The 16,757-nt window shown below is 39.4% G+C and overlaps 1 protein-coding gene across 1 annotated transcript in view; it reads left to right on the forward strand.

Annotated features, from left to right (window-relative positions):
• Window positions 1-721: 721 nt before the first annotated feature.
• Window positions 722-16,757, forward strand: part of LOC102223518 (voltage-dependent T-type calcium channel subunit alpha-1I-like) — a 215,959-nt gene continuing 199,923 nt past the window's right edge. Inside the window, exon 1 of the mRNA XM_023333871.1 lies at window positions 722-1,955. The gene's annotated coding sequence lies outside the window, so the exon portion shown is untranslated. The remainder of the gene's footprint in view (window positions 1,956-16,757) is intronic.

A 16,757-nucleotide genomic window follows, 5' to 3' on the forward strand; every position in this document is an offset into this window, starting at 1 on the left:
TGGTTATTTTAATTAGCAAGTTTTCGTCAGATGTTACCAGATTTATTTTGTCCATATGTCCGCACTGCAAAACTTCTCAAAGTGAACAAAATGTTGCTCACGCAAATATTAGAACCGTTCAGCTTCTATGCCCCACAAATATGGAACAAACTTCCAGAAAACTGTAAAACAGCCGAAACATTGAGTTCTGATAATTACTGGAATACTGACAAACATATTTGTTGCATATGAATGATTCTGATGATGACATTTGACAGAATGTTAGGTCCGCTGCTGGTTTCTCGATTGATGACTTTATTACGTTTTTATGACTCTTTTTCCTGTGTTTTTCGTGACGTAAAGCACTTTGAACTGCCTCGTTGCTGAAATGAGCTGAACATAAAAACTTCATGAGCTGTTAAAAATAACTGGGTTTTTTTTTAAAAGCTAAATTTTGCTAAAAAGGTCACTGTCCTTGGTGCTGATCCGAGTTTTCTGTAGAGAAAATCCCCATCGCTATCTTTGTGTCAGCTGTAAGATTATGTTTCCGTGCTTTCCTCACTTGCGCGCGACACGGGGCCGCGCGCGCGCACCTGCGCTCTCTCTTCCGTGTCTCGCTCTCTCTCTCTCTCTCTCTCTGCGTTCACGGCTGCTGCCGTTTAAAATATTCATTCGTTGCACCTCAAAGGCCCTTCTACTTCCCACTCCACCTGTACCCAGCGGCAGACACAACCAGCGCCTCTGCACGGCGGTAGCAAATATCAGCAAAAAGACATCACCAGGCACCTCACACGTCCAACATTTCATCTCCGCGTGCGTTTGAGATCCTTCACGTGGACCCTTTTCGCCAATAAAACATCCGGACAGGAGAGTGTATAGTGAAATGGTTCAGACGGTCTTTCAGCCAGGGATGAAGTCACCCACAGAGCGCGTCCCTGCTTTGTACTGCGCACTCTTTAACGATCGCCCGGTGATGTCGGTGCGCTTCGGAACGTGCGCCGGGATCCCACAGTAAATAAGTAAACAAATATATAAGAATAGTCGCAACAGGCGGGTGAGATAGCCAGCAAAAAGCTGCGTTCCGCTCTGGGTTTACATGGAAATGTAGTTCCCTCCTCTCTCTCTTTTTTATTTTTTACATTTTATTATTGTTGTACTGAGGAATTCCCCCGACTTTGCAGAGGCGAGTCCCGCAGAGATGCGCGTTCAAAACCAAGTGACGGGCAAGAAAGCTGCGTTCCGCTCGCACCGCGGAGCGCGAGGAGCGTTTGGCTCGCGCGATTGAAGTTGGTGATGGAGCGAACAGCCAAGAGGCACGCGACGAGGAGCCCTTTTCTGACATTTTGATTTTTGTTATTTTCTTTTTTTTCCCCTCCTTTTTTTTTTTTTAAATTATATATATATATTTTTTGCAACAGCGCCGATCTGCCACCCCGAGACGCGCGTTTGAGCTCCCCAATCTCTGGGGGCGCAGCGCGTCAAGCCCGCGCTGGCTGATGGAGCTGCCTCTGTTCAACTTGGATGCACTTCTCTCCTCCGGTCTCATCGCTTAAGTTTGTAGCGATTGCGTGAGCAGAAAGCGGATGGAGAAGGGAAGGAGGAAACGCGCTAAACCAACGTTCATGGCTTCAAGGCGCGTCGGGGTCCAATTATTTACCCCGTCCTTCTTTCACGGTTATGCAACAAATTTCACCACCGAACGACTCAAAACGACAAGGAAATCAATATTCGGGACTTTTTGAACTCCGAGGACGACTTCGGTTGTGATTGTGTTTTTTTTTGGTTTCGAGAACAAAGCGGTTGGAATATCGAGCCCGATCATGGGGGAGACGCAGTGCTCTGGAGTTACGGTGAAGAATTTGGAAAGTGGCGCTCACGTTTGAGGATTACCAGGCGGTTTAAAAAAAAAAAAAAAAAAAAAAAAACTATCTTTCTTCTCCTGAACAACACAGACGTCCAGTTTGATGTCTGAAAAGGTAAGAGAAACCAACGCGTCTGTCTGTCGTTTCCCGTTGCTTGTATACGGATTGCAGTGGAACAAGAGTTTAGCTTTTAAAACACCACTGAAATCAAATCCCGTCGCTATTAATAATTTTTTTTTTTTTTAAAAACACACATTTACGATTCATATGAGTCTGTTGCTTGTATCTCAGAGGCCCCGTAAATTTTAGGGACATTACATCACTTTTTAACATCAGCGTGACATTTATTTATTTAAATCTTTAGCTGAATGAACTGCTGCATTACAGATATTGAATTTGAGTTTGGACATTAAAACTCAAACCGAATAATAATAATAATAATAATAATAATAATAATAATAATAATAATAATAATAATAAACAATGTATCTAATCAATAGACCCGTGTTTCTCCCTTTTCCTTTGAGTATAAAGTACATGCAGTACGTGGCGTTCACGGTTAGAGCCGCAGATCAAACAGAATGGCAAATTGTGTCACTACTTCAGCCTCGATTTTAAAATATACCGAAATCTCGCTCAAAAAATAACAATTCGTGCTATTTTTGTTGTCGCCGATGTTCCGGTTCAGACGGTTCGATGTCTGAGAAACGAGCATCATTTAACTACGTGTAGGAATATATTCAGTTCGTTTATTCTTCCTATGTGATGCAAAACGGTTGTCAACTGGCTGTGCAGAAGGAAAATACCTGTTAGGACCTCTGTCTGGGTCAACTCATGGCAAAAAAAAAAAGAAAAAAGTTCCCCATCCAGGCAAATGGGGGCGCTCTTTCGGCTGATATTATGTGTTCTGTTATCCAGAAAACAAAATCTAAAGTTTATGAAAAGTTAGAAATAAGATCCTTTAGCTGCAAGGCATTTCTATATCAGAATATACAGTAAATACGTATTTTAGGTTCAATATGTTTTAAATATATTAGTCAATGTTCCATTTATTGTGGTTCAAATGCATTTCTAAACAGGTGGGGTTTTAGCCTTGATTTAAAGGTACTCAGTGTTTCAGCTGTTCTGCAGTTTTCTGGGTGTTTTTATCTTTTTTCCAGATTTGTGGTGTATAGAAGCTAAATGCTGCTTCTTAACGTTTGGTTCTGGTTCTGGTTCTGGGGATGGAGGACATCTCTTCTGTCTTTCACTTCTCAGGCACTTTTAGAGGCTGTTTAGGAAGCAAATGCCATCTTTTCTTTGTGATAAGTGATGTCATATTCAAGTGACCTCTGAGGGCCTTCAACCTCTGTTTGCAAGACCGAAGGTGTATCGACCACCTGACAATATGTAAAAGTGACTTTTCTGAGCTTTACATCATGATATTAGTCTCTCATCAAAAACATATCTGGACTGTTGGTTTAATTCTTTCATGCATGTTTAAGAAATCCTTTAATCTCCCATGGCAACCATTCAGTTGTGCAAATCACTGGATGAGGTTACTCTGATTGCACTTTTTGCTGAAAGCACTTCTCTGGGTGTCGAGATAATTACCACAATCATCCAGACTTTCACTGTACAGAAAATCAGCAGCGTCTTGACCGATGAGGCAAGCGGTTCAGTCCGTCAATGTATGGAACACAAAATCGAAACAACTATAATTGTATTTGATTCTTGTGGGGATTATTTTGGTGTTGGGAGATTGTAATTCTAGCTGTAGATTTGTTTTTATCTGGATGCTTATTATGAGATACGGATGCAGGACAACATCCATCTCTTTCCTGACTCTAAGGATCCACAATATATTAGGATATCGGTATCGGCTGATGTTGGTAATTTAACATATTGGTATTGTCCGATAAGTAAAACTACGCTGATGTAAACAATAGATGTTTATTTTCATTTTGTTGCTGCTTGTATTTTAGGAATTGGGGGTAAAGGGCTCAGCCATGTGGAATTTGTGCCATCATGTGATGACATGACTGAACAAGTTATGCATCAGAGGATTATTGGGGTGTTCAACTAAAGCAGAAAAGCAATGTAGCAGTATGTTACGAAGTGTTGGGAAATATATATATATAATATTGGTAATATTGGTTATCAAATATAATAGCAGTATTGATATTAGGTATCAATATCGGCCCAAATTTTTACATTGATCCACTCCAATTTAAAACAAGTTAAGGAACTACTTGGTAATGTTACCAAACTCGTGACACTGCTAAACCAGAATGGCTATTGCTTTCCAATGCAATCCCAGTCGATTCTCATCTCCCTTCAGTTCTCCATCTGGGATTTCTCCCATGGAGTTTGATTTCTCAGGAGGAACTTTTTCTTGGCCAATCAGCGAACAATGATGTTCATTTTCTGCTCTGTTTTAGAATTGTTATTGGACTTTGGTTGTAGTTTGACAACAACAGTGGAGGAAGTAAACAAAGACATTCAGTCCATCTTGGCCATGCCTCCAAATATTGAGCAAAGTCAGAGCAAGAGAAACGTGTAAGACATTTTACTGCTGTTAAGCATTTTGACTCCGCACTACAGTATGGGATGATTGTTTACAGCGCACGCAATTTTCTGTAAGCTAATTAGCATAGCATCCTATGAAGGAAGCTATGCTAATTTCCAGACCCTCTGTACAAAGAGAAGCGTAGAACAAGGGGCTGCTTTTTACCAGGCTACTGTTAAACCTGATGGATAAAAATGTGGCCAAGAAATGTCTTTGCATGCTTTTATGGTTAAACTCTGTATGGCTCTGGTTAATATCTGTTTGTCAAATGTTTTGCTGTTGCCCATCTACAGATTTAGATGAGGAAAATATGGATTAAAATGTGTTTCAAGTGCAGCTCTCACAGCAGTTAAACACTGATTACAGCAATTATCACTCCAGAGAGGATAAAACTAAACATGATAAAAAAAATGTTTTTAAAAACTCGTGAAAAATCAAAAGTTCTTAGCACTCTTGCTTCCTCACATGCTTACTTTGACACCATCCTGCAGCAGGAACAACAAAGTCACAAAAAATTCTGCGAATGGAGGAGCGTAGTCCACACGCAGCGACACACAGATGATAATAGGCTATGAGATACTGTAGCTTTGCTGACAGAGAGTAAGCATTTGGGAAAGCAATAGAGAAACTGTGAGAATAGGAACAAACAATTCTTCAAGGTCAGGTCTCCTCACACACCAACACACTCCCCCACACGCATTCTGTTGGAGAAGAATCCAATTCTCCGCAGAATGAACTTTTGCCAAGGTGGTCTCCAGAGGACGGTGGGGGTCTCAGGCCTCTGGCCATGAGATAATCACATTCAGAGAGCGACCTCTGGTGTCCATGTCATCAATTCCTTGAAGGAAGTACATCTTCCAGGCTTTGTTTTCTTTTTTCAGATTTAATAATAATAATAAAGTGGCCCATGTGGCCTTGACAGCTGTTAATATTCTATATCGATTTAGATGGACTTGGTGCTGCGGAGTTGCCCTGCAGCATGACAGTCCTGGATTCCGACTGCTGCTGCATGGAGTTTGCACATTCTTCTTCTGAATGCCTGGATTCCTTCCAGCTACAGCAGCTTCGCCCCAATAGTCCAAAAATGTAGATTTAATTGGCTCCTGCAAACCGACCCAGAGGAGTGCATTGTTGTTTGTCCCTGTGTGTCTCTGGGTTGCCTTGTAATAAACTGGCAGATATTGTCTAGAGTCATTACATGCTAAAAATGTAGCATACGTGTTTATGTCTCTAAGTTCTGATGATTGTGGCTTCGAAGTAATAAAAATCCAACATTCGGTTTCTGAGAAAATATTGCTTAAAGGTACTTGCAGCATTATGAAAAACTGACTTTTTATAGGTTTGTGTCATGTGATCATTTTATTCCTTCATCAAAACCACACCTGGAGTGCAGCCTTGATTCTTTCATGCATGTTTAAAAAAAAAATCCTTAAATCTCCATGGCAACCATTTAGCTGTGCAAAACACCTGGGTGGACCTAGCTCTGCCTCTGAGGCACCTCTCCTCCTCTCTAAGCTTCTGAGCTTTTGAATTACAGAGCAGCCGTCCCCAGCGACTTTCTCACTCAGCTCCTTCAGACTAGCCAGCAGCAATTAGCAAACACCTGAAGGAACTACACATCTACTGAGGTCATTGTACGAGCTGCTTCTCAGTTCAATGCCGGTGAAAATGTTGTTAAAGGGTTAATAGAGGAGCCATGTTGTGATGACTTCCTGAAGGTCAGTGTCAGAGATAGCAAGAGCGTCTTAAAGGAACAGTGGCCAAATTTCAAGGTGTTAAAGATCGCAATCAAATTTCTATTAAATCATATTAGATATATAAAGCATTTCTATAATAACTGAAGATAACATAGTTACTTGCAATGATTTTTTTTAATACAGGAATGTTTTAAAGCTAATTAAAACTATGCCCATGTACTGTACAGTATACAAACTCAACGCTTGTTCAGGGATCCTTTGGTCTGAATTACTGCATCACTGTGGCATGGAGGTGATCCGCCTGAAACGCTGTTGAGGTGTTGACGAACCCCATGTCGCTTTAGAAGGAACCTTCAGGTTGTCTGCACTGCTGAATCTGGTGTTTTTCATATTCCTCTTTATCATCCCCCGTAGGATTTCTATGGTGATCAGGTGAGTGTAGTTTGTTGGCCAATCAAAAACAGTGATACTGTGGTCATTACATCAGTTGTTGGTGTTTTTGGGAATGTGGGTAGGTGCTAGGATTGTCCTGATCTAATGTTGATATCAGAAATCAGTCAACATCGGTTGACCCATAATATTAAACTAATACCCAAAGCTGCAATATCGGTATCGTATCAGGAGAGAATAAGTTGAATTGAGACACCTATTGTAGATATGAAGTCTAACATGACTTTGCACCTGAAGCCTGGACTTGCAGCCCAAACTTTGGACATGAGAAGAAAAGATTTTTCCTACATTAGTTGATCATATGACTTCCTAAGTCATCCCTGATTATGGAAACTAACATCTTACTGAACATCAATTAACTTGGATATAGTTTAAAAAGTGAACTTTGGGTCACTGAGCTACACTCCTTTCCCTTGTCAGCCCAGGTAAGACTCTTCTGAAGTTGCTTAAAGTTCAGTAGTGTCTTAACATAAGCAGCCCATCTTAAACCATGGACTCCAGCTTTCTGTGACGATATTTGGTGGTACTATTGTGATAACGATAAAAGTGACAATAAGAACTGTGTATTGCTTGACTGACTGCATGACAGCAATTATAGCCCCACAAACCCAGATGACTCTCTTAAAAAACATAAACATTTTAAATATGCTTCTTTAGGACACTAATCGTATAATGAAGTGTGATTTCTATCACTGAACTGCACATAAGAGCTGCAATTTAACTATAGTTTCAAACTTATTGATGCAGATAGTGGAGAAAATGGTAAAAAAAAAAAAACATTTTAATAATCTAGAGAGTTTTGGGGTTGGGTTAAACATTGATAGCAATTTATTGCGACAACGATAAATCTGAATTATTATCATGATAAACGATGCACCCCTAACTGTAGTAACACTTACACATTTCCTCTAAACTCTGTAAAGGGTTTTGCTTCACAAACCTTTCGAGACTTCTTTGCCGGACTCAGTTAAAGTCAGGTTGTTTCTCTTAAGTTTTTTTCCCCCCACATAAACAAAGAAATACTGGAATAAAAATAAAGTGAAAGGACATACTGTACATTTGAATTCATAAGCAGATTCTTATTGCAAATTACACCAACAAGTTATCATTCTCGCTGCAGATGTACATGAAATATTCTCTCAAGTAGCCGCTGTCTTTAGAACGGCTCCGGCCCTGTTATTATGGAGGCCCTTTCATGCTCTTGCTGTAGTTTGTCAGAACATATTTGATCTCTCTCCATATTAACGCCTGTAGCTCTGTGAGGTATTACGGGAGAAGGAAATTTGCTTCGACTCTCTGGGCCACCGACACGCACATAAAGATTTTATGATGTTTAGATTTTGGCGAGGTCAAGCTTGGCGTTTAACCCCATCATGGCGGTCATGAAACAACAACATTTCTCTTAGAGCGTGCGCTCTGGGCAATGAGCCGTAAAGTGGGATCAGGGAGCCGTGTTAACCTCCTGCGTCTTAAATTATATATAAAGCGACCTTGCCGCATCTTCCCGGCCTGGTGACTGGAGAGAGCTGGGTGGCAGTAGCAGTTCGCTGGGAGTTGAAGAAACCCTCTGGCTGTTTCTAGAAGTGAATTTGGGAAGATCTGGGTGTAAAGATGAAAGAGAATCGCATTACTTTTTATATAGTAAAGGGCGGTGTGTCATTTTGCCTCAGATTGAGGGTCCTGGGATGAACATGCTCTTTGGGAGAACCTTGACAGATTTGTCATAGAGTCTGTCACGGAAGTGATGATTTACTTCATTAATTCCCTTTTTGAGCCAGTGAGTTATACTTTGTGTCTTTCTTTGTGTGTGTGTGTGTGTGTGTGTGTGTGCGTGTGAAACCTCCATCTGTTCCCGTCGGTGTCTTTTTACTCGCAGCTCCGCTTTTCTCTCCGTAAAAAAGGCCGCTTTGTTAAATAAATTAGCAGTTTCTCTGACAGATACACCTTCAATTTGAATTATTATTAAATTAATAATTAAATTAATTTAATTACTTTTTTTTTTTGGTATTTGTAAGCGCTTGAGGTTTTATGAGGATTAATTGTCAGGCCTAATTAAAGGCTGCCACGTTCTGCGAGTTAGCATTTCTACAAGTAGATGTTGACTTCTAAAACTGAATTCACACTTTTGAATGTAATATTTCCAACAAAAAAAACAATTCAGAGAAATTTGATGCATGTAAACATACTTTTATAACAGGCTTTGCAAACACATACAGCATTGTGATATTTCTTCTGTTCTTGGTTTTGATTTTATGCAAAATCAACAGACATTAATAACCTGGGTTAACACAAAATGTCCCCAAATGATGATTTAGGGATAAAAATAAAGAAGCTGCACACACAAAACTGGCCATGTTTGAAATATTAATCACTTCTACTCTTTGATCATGAATTAACAGTAATTAACTGCATTTCTTGATTCAGTTCCACCTGTCTGACAACATGTAGCTTGGTAAAATATCTGAAAAATCAAAACATTTTGTCCCATATTGGGCAGGGAAATGCTTACATTTTGCTGAATTCATTACATAGATTTAAACGCGTTAAAAATTTCAATGCAATTGATCGCATTTATTTTCCATGCAAAGGTTCCGGGTGGAACCTTTGCATTAACACGTTTATGGTACGCACCTAAATCTGATGCACATGCAACAACAAACAATAGCACTTTGCACCAATCTGATGGTTTAATTATCTAAATAAAAGACTAAAAAATACAGATATGTTTGTTGCTCAGTAACTAAGCAGCATAAAAGGGTTTTGGATCAAAAGTGTTGCTAGTTTTTGATTAAAGCAAAAATTAACTATAAACCCGGCTACTAACTTGATTAAAATGTTTAATTTTAATCAAGTTAATTTGAATCAATTTTAATTTCAATCCCACCACTAAGACAGGACTGGAGGTTATAGTTGCCGTAGTTACCTTCAGTGTTCATGATTCAGAAGTGAGTTCTGAAGTTTTAAAGTTCTTTTGGAAAACGTGATTGGTTACGTCTGGCATAAAACTAACACGGCATTTTACATAAAGAATAACCGTACCTAAAGTCATTTAAGGTTCTCATAGTGCACGGCTTAGTGGGCAATTACATTTAAAAATATCTTTTTTGTATTTAGTCGGGCTATTTTTGACCAATTTTTCTCCCACGATTCAAAACGTCTAAGTGCGACAAAGAGTAACAAAAATAATCTTAAGGTGTATGTTTTTCCATTTTTTTTGTTCATGGCCTTCCAAGCTCCTATGTATCATAAGTACTGCTCAAATGCCCATGGAAAATAACATTTAGCTTTTAGTTATTTACAGATTGGTGTAAAAAAAAGAAAAGAAGAGGAAATCCAGAAATATCTGTACGTCAACATTGGTCCTATTACATAGCAACTGGAAATAAAAACTCCTTGAGAGTTTCTAGTTGTGATTATCTAAAGCAACACAATTATTGCCACAACAACAAGAGTCCAATGAAAGAAAAGAGAGTATCTTCTTGCCTATTGGTCGACTGGAATCGCCTCAAAATGACAGTCATCATGCCACAGCTGAGTCAAAACACTGTACATGCAACTGCTTCAACGGTGAATCGACCATTTGGGCAGCCACGTCCAAACAGCTTGTCATTTACTCCCACAACTCGTCAGACACGCCAGTAACGCCCACAGGCATACCTCCGTTTTATGGTTTATAACCACTTCTTCATCAGAGTCTTTCAAAGCAACCGCAGCAAAGTAGCTCATAAAAAAAAGGAAATCAACATTAACTTGTTACAGATTTGATGAGAAATATTGACACTGTTTGAAGGGGAGTGTCTCAGAAACGGACAAGTGTGGTACAGTTGAAAGGTCGGAGGTAAAATGATGTCGCATTTGGTTGCAGCGTTCTGCAGCCAAACGGGTAAATCTATGATAAAGATATCAAACAAGCTGAGAAAAAGTGGGCAAGGGGGTGTCTGCTGAACCTCAGGTTTTTTTCAAATTTATTTTTCAGATTTTATTGGATCACCTCACTTGCAATGCAACGGGAAGACAAAAAACTTAGCATGTAAGAATATTAAAATTGATGCTTTCTTGTTGAATTTGAAATGTCTGTAATCACGTTAAATGCAAAGGGTCGCATTTCTGTCTGTACAGACGCATTTTCCGAGCTTCAGAGCTTCTGCCTCACGGAGCAGCCGTCCCCCGCGACTCCCCCACTCAGCTCCTTCAGACTAGCCAGCAGGAATTAGCAAACGCCTGATGGAACTGAGTATAGACGAGCCATGTTGTGATGATTTCCTGAAGGCGGAGTTTCAGAGAGAGCACAAGTTTCTTAAAGATACAGAGGCCCAGTTCATATTTAGTTGAACTTTGTCGGGGACTTGTGTTTGTTATCATGGGGCAATAGTAGAGGGGGTTTTGCCTTCCAGTGAACTAATTACCTTAGACCACACTTTGACAACATCACCAGGATTTGAGATAGAAACCGCCCTCCCCCTGAAATAATAGTAATTAATAGTTGTAATTCCTTTCTATTCTGGCTGCTAGGCTCTAGTTGTCAGTTGTTTACAATTTTGAAAAAAAAATATTGTTGGTATTGCTTTTTGAAGAAAAATGTAGAAGTAAAAACACACAGTGAATATACTGTAGCTTCTCAGGTTAGATAATTTTAAACATATAATCTACATTTACTCAATCTTTCAGTAAAACCTCAAATAAACGTGCACTGGAATCATATTTGGACACGGGGCAGAGGAGGAGGAGGAGGAGGAGGAGGAGGAAACCGTTTCCTTTATTTCGTTATAGGCACCCCCAGGCTATTTTCACTGATATTGCACTTAAGCAACTTCCACATCGGCTTCAGTCTCAGTTTAGTTGTTGCTTTTTAGATCGAGCATAACGGGTGATTCATGAGTCAATCGCATCATCTGATGGCTCGGAAGCAATAAATTGAAGGAACTTATAACTCACCACAAGTGTGATAACCAATTTTTAGAGACCTTGATGACACGCGCGCACACACACACACACACACACACACCGTCCACTCATGAGGTGAGGCCATGATGCTGGTTTTATGGGTCAGCTTGGTGGCCCAGTAAAATCCTGCGCTGCTGCAGTCAACAAACCTAAGGGAAGAATATGTTCAGCATCAATTTTGGATGACAAATTATTGGGGCTTTCTGGTGCACAATGGAGAAAACTCCGAGCACGACGACGAAGAACGACTCTGGTCACAAACAGCCCTCAATCATTGCCAGACTCACTGGAATCAATATGTTCTCATAACTCAGGGCCCCTGACCCTGACCACAGATTATTATTGGCCTCTGGAGACGTGGGACACACACACACACACACACACACACACACACACACACACACACACACACACACACACACACCCACACGCACGCACGCGCACATATTTATATATACTGAGATGCAGGCATTCTTCCGCATGCAAAGCTATTTTCTGTACTATTTGTGAGCTATATCAAAAGCCTCCAGTATTATTTAAACAGATATTGCTTGAACAAATAATAATTTTAGGAAAACTATTCAACTTATTTTTATGCCTGTGACATCATCTTGTGATTACGCACTTCATAAGCAGATGTGATTTAAAGTACTCAAAGAGAATCTCTACAAATGGTAGAGATAGATAAAGATCAATATTTAAAAAAATCTAATCAAATCAAGACCATGTTCTGTTCAATAAGATGATAACAATAGGGTTTTAGGCTGGTGATAAAAATGTCTGAGTGGCATTCAAATGATCACAATCAGTAAAGTTCTGCTGTCTGTTCATAAGTGTTTGTATTAGTTTTAATAGAAATAAATACGCAAAAAAAGAATTGAGAGAACAAAGTTGGTAATACAGTAAAAAACTCCAAATTGGGAGATTTATTGCTGTGTAATTATGTGCTAATTACAGCGAGTACATGTGTAAAATGTGTCAGAGTAATTAAAATTGGAGTGGAAAGTGTTGTAGCGGTTATACTGCTGTAGTTATTGATGGTAAAGCTGGAAAATCATGGTTATATAGGCATAACCAAACAATAAAGTCAAAAAGTCTACATTATGTATACTGAGGAAATTAACAGTGTTAATTTGTTGTTTTTACGTAAATGGCAAGCAAAAAAGCTGTCAGTGGAGCTGCCTTCTTTGCTTCCTTTATTTAACTGTGACATGATAAAGTCACAGTTGAATGACATTAAATACAAACTTTCTTTTTAACAATTTACAATCGTTTTAAGAAGTGAATTATCAGTCAGTTTAGTAAAGTAATGAAGTGACGTTTTATTGTTTTACCTGGTAATAGCTTATATAAACAATACTGAAACACATATTTGTCTCAGTTTGTATATAATCATAAACCCTGACTATTAAGTCTGTAATTAACCATTTTTGATTTGTTACTGTAACATGCAACCAAAATTAAGATACCAAAATGTAGGTTATATGCTAATATTAGCATATAACCCTGATTGTACTCTACAGTTATTGCCTTGTTGTCTCATTGACTACCACATGTCTGCATAATAGATTTGATAAACACATGATTCTGTACAATTACAGCCACAAGATACTTACCCAGTTATTAGTGAGGTCCAGAGATTATTATCTGTATCTTTAGTGAGCTGCAACAGGTGGTGACATGAAAAGAGAAAAAAAAAAACCAAAGGTAAAAACTACATTTTATTTTCAACACCTGTTTGAGAAATATTCATATTCCAGGTGGTTAACTTTTTTCTTTTTTTTTTTTTTTGCAAAACCCACAAATGGTAATCCAGCAGTGTGTGTTGTGTTTGTTAACAGGTCAGGTGGCGCGCAGGAGCGGAAATTAGTATATTCCACAGAAACTGGGATCAAAAATGACTTTTATGCAAATGTGATTAAAGAAGGAAAGCTCTGACATTTATGCTCCAAAACCAAAGGAGTAATCATTTACCAAATTGAATATTTGTCTCTGATTTGATCCTTAATCACCTGCACTGATTGGAGCTGTTAATGTGTGTGTGGGTGTGTGTGGGTGTAGGTCTCTTGAGGGCTCCTGCAAGCTAATTGATTGAAAACACCAAAGCAATGAGATTGTTAGCCACACGACGCAGCTAGCAGAAGCATCTATTTTTCTCAGTCTCCGTCTGTCTCTTAAATCAGATCCACTTGTTTGCTGTCATTTATTTATTATACCACCTTATTATTATTTTTATTTTTTTTTACCATTATCCATTTTAAAATACAGTTTGGAACAAAGACTCCCCCCTTTCTACAGAGGATCGCTTTTTTGGGAAAGTAGAACACTGGAGGGAGTCGGGAGGGGGAAGCGCATCAGTTCATACTTCATTAATATGCATAAAAGTTTGACATTTTTTGCCATCTTTAAACAGGCATATGCTAACAATATTATGCACATAAAAACAGGATTCCCATATGCCTATGGATAAATACATTTTGAGTTTATTTGCCAACAATTATAAAATAAAACAATAAGACAAGATGTCAACAGCTTTCTTCAAAACAACAAAAAAAAAAAGCATAGATCCTGACTTTATAATTTTGCAGATGTTACGCACCATATTTTTTTTAAAGACACAACTAGGGTTTTCTCTTTGCTGCATTGAAACATAGATATAAAATGACAGAATTTCATTAGAAAACATTGACATCTACAGCTGCCGCTTAGGTAATAATGCTGAAATGACCCAGGAGAGACACTGACGTGCTCTTTGCCGACGCTTATTTCGTTGTGGCGTATGAAAATAAAAGATGCCAGAGATTACCTTTGAAGTTTGACGCTTCCCCTGTGATGCAACGCGGGGAGAAGGCAGTGCAACACGGAGGCGCCGGTCTTGTACCGCAACAACATCGCTGTGTGCAAGACACATGTAAATGTGGATTATTATCAAGAAACACAGTTGTTGTTAAATCCACGCCAATGCATTCGTGTTCTGAACATAGAGTCTATACGTTTCCTCTGGTACCCACGAACACGACTTGCAGACTCACATCCCCTTTTTGCCAATTACTGCTCTCAATTTAGAAGCAGCAAAGCAGGTTTCTGAGAATCATTAGCCCAGACTTTGAAGTGCTCATCCTTCCTCCTGTACACTCAGACTTAGCAAGAGCTTGTTGACGGGCTCTGCTTCATGAAACCAGCAGCTTTACATCGATGCAGGTAAACAAAACCGGAAACTTTCCAATAAAATGGATCCTTTCGGGATGAAAGACGAGGATCTGGAGATTCCTGTTGGGCAGGGCCTCGTCGGGTCAAAGCTCCTGTCAGGAAAGTGATGCAGGGAAACGCTCCTACAGACTAGCACCTGCAGGACATGATGTCTTGGTTCAATGTTAAGTGAACTGTGGGTGGAATCAGATAATGCTCATTTTCTAAACACTTTTTGGAAGTCTGTCATCTTTTAGATTAGAAATGTGAGCAATAATTCGAAAACAAATTCAATTTTTCCATCTTAAATGCGACAGAAATAAGCTAATCTGTAAAAGCAACATATTAGCTCAGTTTACCTGTTTGCATGTGTGCACAACCCTCACTTCATTTTTTTAAAAGCAGCTTTCGATTCAATTTCAGCTGTCACTCTGTCTAATTCCTAACTTGTAATCAGCTCGACTTTTGTGGGATTTTCTTTTGAAGCCGGTTTGTTTGGAAGCTTTGGCTAAAGTTACCGAACAATTCATAATTCGGTGGCATTACATAAAGCGCATATTTAAGACGTTATTAAATAGTTGGAGGAAATATGTGACCATTCCAAAAGCTAGGTGTTTGTTTTTGGTTTTTTTATTTGTGAAGATGCATCAGAAAAATGCTGTCAAGAGGGTTACAGCAACACAGAACGAGTGTCAGGAATTTCCTCCAAGTACTAGCTGCATTCAGTTTCTCGTTGACTCAACATGTCTGGAGTAAAAACATTAGGGTTTTATTACAGTAGCCTTTTCTTTGAATGAAGCTGACCTCGGTGTTGTGTTCGGATGTGTTACCCGTCAGGTGAAGCCAAAAACACGACGTTTCGGCCCCGACTGCAAAGAGTTTTCAGCGAATGAACTCTGTCCCCGCAGTGACAGAGTGCCGGGGACACTCTGTCCCCGCAGTGTCCCCGGCATGTTGATGTCTCGACATCAACATGCCGAGACTGTTTGGTTTCTATTTGCCAAAGATGCTGAAATTGAATCAAAATGTTTTTCAACCAAGTACTAGTTTTAAGATGTGATCTCGCAGAAAGTTCCCCCTAATGAAGGATAATAAAGGACAGCTCTATTCTTAGCAAACAAAACAAGGTTTTGCTAGTTTGCACATTTTTCCCTTTTACATTTCTGTCTCTCATTTGAATCGTATGGGATACATTTTACATTACGACTGAATCCTTTCTACCAAAGGCAGCCGTTGCTCATGTGAAGCTAAAATCCCAGGACTACACAAAGAGCAGCACTTTGCACCGCTGTTTTACATTCACCTTCCATGCCTACACTAAGTGGTCACTAACGGAATTTCGCATTATTGTCGTCCGGTAGAAAAACATTATCTCCAGAGGCTCCTGTTATTATATCTGGAGAACTTAACAAGGCTAACGTGATCAGAGCTGCTCGTCCTGAACCAATCTACAGCTAATCAGATCACTGCTCAGTCCTCACGCTGCCATCCCAGTGGGAAAAGCTGGAACATGAGCAAATAATGGAGGCAGTAGTGGGGTTACTGTACAGACATGTCCCAATTAAGGAACCTTAGACCAGTCGCCGTCTGTACAGAGTACAGAACGAGAACGACACTCGTTATTTCCGTTGGCGAGTAATAATAAAGTGAAGCATGAGATGAACTCAGGAAGATAACGAAAAGACTAAATCAAGCTGAATACGACAATGTAGTTAAAAAAAGAGTAAATGTCGGCCAAAAACCTTAAGAAATTTGGAGGTTAATCTCAGACATTTTCTAGAAGAAATTTGGGAATTTCAAATCTTAAAAATATTTAACTTTTGGAAATTTTCCGAATTTCAAAAGCCAAAGATTTCTGACTTTTTTTTTTTTTTGCTGAAATTTAAAAATTTCGTCGAAGGCCAACCTGAAGTCCGGTTCGCTGCAAACTACTGAATTCTCTCCTGCTTAAGAATACACTGGCAGGATTGCAAGCCGGTGTGACGACTACAGTTCTTCTGGACCGTAAACCTCTCTAAAGGATCGAACGATGTACGATGTAACGATGTGCAGGTTTTTCATGACAATGCAGCTGACTTCAAATCAACT

This window comes from Xiphophorus maculatus, chromosome 5 (assembly GCF_002775205.1).
Source record: "Xiphophorus maculatus strain JP 163 A chromosome 5, X_maculatus-5.0-male, whole genome shotgun sequence".
Lineage (NCBI taxonomy): Eukaryota > Metazoa > Chordata > Actinopteri > Cyprinodontiformes > Poeciliidae > Xiphophorus > Xiphophorus maculatus.